The sequence below is a fragment of the Molothrus aeneus genome, chromosome 6 (assembly GCF_037042795.1).
Source record: "Molothrus aeneus isolate 106 chromosome 6, BPBGC_Maene_1.0, whole genome shotgun sequence".
Classification (NCBI taxonomy): Eukaryota; Metazoa; Chordata; class Aves; order Passeriformes; family Icteridae; genus Molothrus; species Molothrus aeneus.
This window is the reverse complement of record NC_089651.1, coordinates 60,848,402-60,854,533: the sequence shown is the minus strand read 5'-3', so window position 1 is coordinate 60,854,533 and position 6,132 is coordinate 60,848,402.

Sequence of the window (6,132 nt, the reverse complement as noted above, 5' to 3'; positions counted from 1 at the left end):
TTTTATAAATAAGCACAATCTTATTTTTATAAGAAATGTTGGGGGAGGGAGCTGAGAAATGGGAGCTGGTACCAAAAGAAATGGAGAGGAGCTATAGGCACAGTGCAAAAAAAAAAAAAATCTCTTGGGATGTTGGGATATGGGAGAGCTGCTGTGGGACTGTGGCACTGTGCCCCCAGCCCAAAGCTTGATCTGGCCCTGCCTGAGGGGTTTTATGGGCAAATAATGTCAATATCCCATGTTGGCAGGGCAGGATGGGGTCCCTAAAGCATCCTTGTCTCCCTAAATCCACACAGGGCAGCTGGGGGGATGCTTTGGTTTGGGGGACACCCCACCAAATACCCCACAAACCTCTCTTTGGGTGCTGGGGTAACGTTTGTGAGTCACAGCTGGGTTTGCAGTGTGAGTTTCCATGCTGGCACAGGCAGGAAAATTCCCCAAATTCATCCCCAGCCTTTTTTTCCCCTCCCTCTGCCCCCCTCTGGGTGCTCTCCTTGGGACCCTCACCCTGCAGAAACACAGAGCTGGAGGGGAAAAAAGGGATAAAACGTGTAAAGAAATGTGCAAAGAAATGTGCAAACACTGCTGAGGAATGGGGAGGGGGCTGCCCCATCCCATTATCCTGCACCCAGAGCTGGGGTGGAACAGTGGGGTTGGGATGGAGCTTGTCCCTACAAACAGCAGCAGTGGCAGGGAGCAGGGGGACACAGAGGTGCCATTGGAGCAGGGGGACACACACAGGTGCCATTGGAGCAGGGGGACACACAGGTGCCATTTGAATAGGGGGACACACACAGGTGCCATTTATTCCCACAGTTTTCCCACAGGTGGCCGTGCCCTGCTGCCCTTGGGGCTGTTCCCCCTGCAATAAGGATCTGTCTGTCTGCACAAAAATAATCCTTTCTGTGAAAGGATCTTCCCATCAGGGCTGATGGGAGAGCCCAGTGACTGTGTTGCAAAAGGAGCAGGAAAAAAAAAATAAAAAAAAAAAAAAAGAAAAAAAAAGAAAACAAACTCCAGGAAAACCGAGCGAAAATCCCCGGAGCAAAATTCTTTTGTACCAATGAAGTTTGTTGTGTGCCTTTTGCAGAACGGCTGGAGGTGACAATAAAGTGACAGTTGTTTGCATCACTTTGACTCTTGGAGGTGGAAAATGCTCCCAGGCTTGAGGGGGAGATGGAGCAGGGCTGGATTTAAGGATGACCTTGCATTTATTGGGGTTCTCTGCTCCGGTGATCCCAGCTCGGGTTATGGCAGCTCCTGCCTCAGGCAGGGCAGTGGATGGGCTGAGCCTTTCAGTCCTGAGTTTTGGTGGGTTTTGGTGGTTTTTGGTGGTTTTTGTGCAAGTTTCAGCCATTTCCCAGGTTCAAGGGGGAGATGGAGCAGGGCTGGATTTAAGGGTAACCTTAAATAAATGTGTGCTCTGCTCTGGTGATCCCAGCTCAGGTTATGGCAACTCCTGCCTCAGGCAGGGCAGTGGATGGGCTGAGCCTTTGAATCCTGATTTTTGATGGGTTTTGGTGGGTTTTTTTTGGTGGGTTTTGGTGATTTTTTAGGAAGTTCCAACACTCTGGAGTTGGGAAGAGGTGCAGGGGGAGCTCCTGAAATAAGTGGGAGTATGGAGTGTCCATAGTGGGATGCTCAGGGGGGTTCCCAGCCTTCAGGAGCTGTGGGAGTGATGGTTTTGGGTGGTTCTCGAGGATTCTCCAGTGCCTGATGGAAGGTTTGTGCTGCCTTTCCCCTCCACAGCACCCAGGACCACCCTCCCATCTCCCACTGGTGCTAATTAAACTCAGAACATAATTGGCCAGTTATTTTCCATGTGAGTTTTGGGCCAGGTTTGCTGATCCTGGCACCTCATTCCTAAAGCCAAGGAAAACTGTGGAAGGTGCCAACACCCACAACCTTTCAGTGTCCCCATTCACTGGGAGAGCTGGGAATGCTCCCCTGGAGAGGAGAAGGCTCCAGGGAGAGCTCAGAGCCCCTGGCAGGGCCTGAAGGGGCTCCAGGAGAGCTGGAGAGGGACTGGGGACAAGGGATGGAGGGACAGGAGCCAGGGAATGGCTCCCAGTGCCAGAGGGCAGGGATGGGTGGGAGATTGGGAACTGGGAATTCCTGGCTGGGCTGGAATTGCCAGAGCAGCTGTGGCTGCCCCTGGATCCCTGGAAATGTCCAAGGTGAGGTTGGAGCAGCCTGGGACAGTGGGAGATGTCCCTGCCCATGGCAGGGGTGGAATGGGATGGGATTTAAGATCCCTTCCAACCCAAACCATGCTGGGAATCCATGAAGAAGAAGAAGAAGAAGAAGAAGAAGAAGATGATGATGATGATGATGATGATGATGATGATGATGATGATGATGATGATGATGAAGAAGAGCCCGTTTTCCATGGGGAAGCAGCATCGGGGAAGCCTCCAGAGCAGTTTTTCTCCCTGCAGGCTGGGGCCCTGGATCCTGGGATGGAGATGTGGGGCTGTGCCCCCACTGCCCCTCCCCATCCCCACTGCCAGGAGCACCCAGAGCCTTTTCCACAGGCTCCAGAGATAATTGCACATTCCCAGCAAATTCCCTTTGTCCTCTATAAATATCCCGCTGGCCATCGGCAGGTCCGGGGCCCTAATTGCTGATTTCTGCTCAAACCCGACATTTTTGGGGCAGGAGGGAGGAGCAGGAGGGAATGAGCCACTTCTGGGAGGGGGGACTGCATTGTCTGCTGCTAAGTATAGCCTGCAGATTTCATGCCTGGCCCATAAAACCCCGGAATTTTCCTCAAACCAGATGGGGAAGGGTCTGGAGGGGGTGAGCAGGGGAGGGAGCCCTGCCCTGCCCGTGGGCTGTGCTCAGAGGAGGCTGAACGGGAATGAATTTAACAAATCCCCCTTCCCTCTGATGCCCCGACCTCCATTCCTGCTTCATCTCAGCACGGGGGAGGTCCCCAGGGGAGGGAAAGGTCCCTGAGTTCCCATCCCTGCCCTTTTCCCTGGGATGCTCCCTGCTGCTCCAGCTGCTCCCTGCTGCCGTTCCATGGATTTAAACACCACAAAAACCAAAACAAACTCCCCTGCTCTGGGGCCATCTCTTCTCCAGGGGCTGCGCTTCCAAATGTTGCAGCTCCCATCGCAATTCCGGGCTGGATGGAGCAGTCGGAGATTTGGGATTTGTAGGGCGACCACAGGCAAAACACCAATTTTAGGGAGCAAAATGCACAATATTGGGGCTGTTTGGGGATGAATTTGGGCTGTTTTGGGCTGTTTGGGCTGTTTTGGGCTGGGTTTGGGATGTTTTGGGACTGTTTGGGGCTGTTTTGGGATGTTTTGGGATGTTTTGGGGCTGGTTTGGGCTGTTGGGGGCTGTCTTGGGCTGTTTTCATCTGGTTTTGGATGTTTTGGGCTGTTTTGGGCTGTTTTGGGATGTTTTGGGGCTGTTTTCAGCTGGTTTGGGATGTTTTGGGGCTGTTTGGGGCTGTTTTGAGATGTTTTGGGATGTTTTGGGGCTGGTTTGGGCTGTTTGGGGCTGTCTTGGGCTGTTTTCATCTGGTTTTGGGCTGTTTTGGGATGTTTTGGGGCTGTTTTGGGCTGTTTTGGGATGTTTTGGGCTGTTTTGGGATGTTTTGGGGCTGTTTTCAGCTGGTTTGGGATATGTTGGGGCTGTTTTGGGTTGTTTTGGGCTGTTTTCAGCTGGTTTGGGCTGTTTTGGGGCTGTTTTGGGCTGGTTTGGGATGTTTTGGGCTGTTTTGGGCTGGTTTGGGATGTTTTGGGCTGTTTTGGGGGTTGTGCCCCTCCCCATTTCTGCTGTGCCCCCTGCCTGGGGGACACGGGAAGTTCCTTTCATAAAACCACGGCATTCCAGTGGTATCCTTCATTTACTAATTAATTTCCCCCCCCTCCCCTTTGCTTTCTGCTGCTGTTCAGCAGGGATGGCTGTGCCCCAGTGGGTGCCTGGCACTGCACCCTCATTTTTTACCAAAACCCCCCCAAAACAGGCAGGGCTGGGTGTGCCCACCAGCACCACCCCAGTGAGGCACCAGCGACCAACTGGTGACAATCACCAAACATCCCCCGGGGCTTTTTAGGGGATTTCTGGCACCCTGAAACCATCACTGGAGGCAGAGCTTGTGATGAGTGCAGCCCCACGGGTCCCCTGGGCTGTGCTGGGGTCACTGGGGAGGGGGGACAGGGATGCAGGGATGGCTCTGGGTGGGATTTTGGGGTGTCCCCAGGTGGGTGCCAGGGCTGCAGGAATGGCTCTGGGTGGGATTTTGGGATTTTGGGATTTTGGGGTGATGTGCCAGGACTGGGTGGGTTTTTGGGATGTCCCAGGTGGGTGCCAGGGCTGCAGGGATGGCTCTGGGTGGGATTTTGGGATGTGGAGGTGATGTGCCAGGGCTGCAGGGTGGGTTTTTGGGATGTCCCAGGCTCTGGGTGGGTTTTTGGGGTGTCCCAGGTGGATGCCAGAGCTGCAGGGATGGCTCAGGTGGGTTTTGGGATGTCCCAGGGGGTGCCAGGGCTGGGTGGGGTTTTGGAATGTCCCAGGGCTGCAGGGACAGCCCTGGGTGGGTTTTTGGGATGTGGGGGTGATGTGCCAGGGCTGGGTGGGTTTTTGGCATGTCCCAAGTGGGTCCCAGGGCTGAGTGGGTTTTTGGGATGTGGGGTGATGTCCCAGGGCTGCAGGACGAGCTCTGGATTTTTGGGATGTCCCAGGTGGATGCCAGGGCTGCAGGGACAGCTCTGGGTGGGATTTTGGGGTGTCCCAGGGGGTGCCAGGACTGTATGACCAGCTCTGGGTGGGTTTTTGGGATGTGACAGGTGGGTGCCAGGGCTGGCTGGGTTTTTGGGATATCCTAGGTGGGTGTCAGGGCTGCAGGGACAGCTCGGGGTGGGTTTTGGGGCTGTGCCAGCCGGGTGCAGGGACAGCTCAGTGATTTTTGGGGCGATGTGCCAGGGCTGAGCTCCCCTGCGCAGGGCAGCGGAGGAAATCAGTCACGGACGGAAATCTGTCACCGGCGTTGCTGTGGAAACCGGAGGGGAAACCCGGGCGGCGACAGCGAGCGGAGCCCGGCGCGGGGAGGGGACACGGGCACGGCCCCGGGTCCCCCTGCGGCTCCCGCTCCACCCTTCGGGGATGCTCCCAAAATGAGCCCATCCCTCGGTGCTGCTGCTGCTGGTCTGGGGCTGGTCTGGGGCTGGTCTGGGCTGCCTTGTGCTGGTTTTTGGCTGGTTTGGGTTGCTTTAGGATGTTTTGGGGCTGGTTTGGGATGTTTTGGGGGTTGTGCCCCTCCCCAGTTCTGCCCCCGGGCAAAGGGCACAGCAGAAAATCATCGTGTACTTTCATAAAATCATGGAATTCCAGAGCGGTTTGGGTTGGGAGGGGCCTTAAATCCAGAAAATCATCGTGCACTTTCAGAAAATCATGGAATTCCAGAGTGGTTTGGGTTGGAAGGAGCTTTAAATCCAATCCCATCCCACCCCTGCCATGGCAGGGACACCTTCCACTGTCCCAGGTTGCTCCAAACCCCAATGTCCAACCTGGCCTGGAAGAATTCCAGGGATTTGGGGCAGCCCCAGCTTCTCTGGGCACCTGTGCCAGGGCCTGCCCACCCTGCCAGGGAAGGATTTCCATGAGGACACAGCTGGGCTGGGGCAGAAGGAGGAAAAAGGGAAAAGCCACCTCATAAAAACCCCATCCCTCATGCCTGTAGAACCTTCCACCTGAAATCCCCCAAACTGGGCATGTGGGCTGATATTGACTGAAAATAAAATAAAATAAAATAAAATAAAATAAAATAAAATAAAATAAAATAAAATAAAATAAAATATAAAATAATAAATAAAATAATAATAAAATAAAATACCAAAATAAAATAAAAATAAAAATAAAAAAATAAAATAAAAATAATATAAAATAAAATAAAAATAATATAAAATAAAAATACAAAATAAAATAAGAAATAAAATAAAATAAAAAATAATACAAAATAAAATAATAATAAAATAAAATAAAAATAAAATAACAAAATAAAATAAAATAAAAACCAAAATAAAATAAAATAAAAATAAAAAAAATAAAATAAAATAAAATAAAATAAAATAAAATAAAATAAAATAAAATAAAAAAATAATACTGAGTGATCCC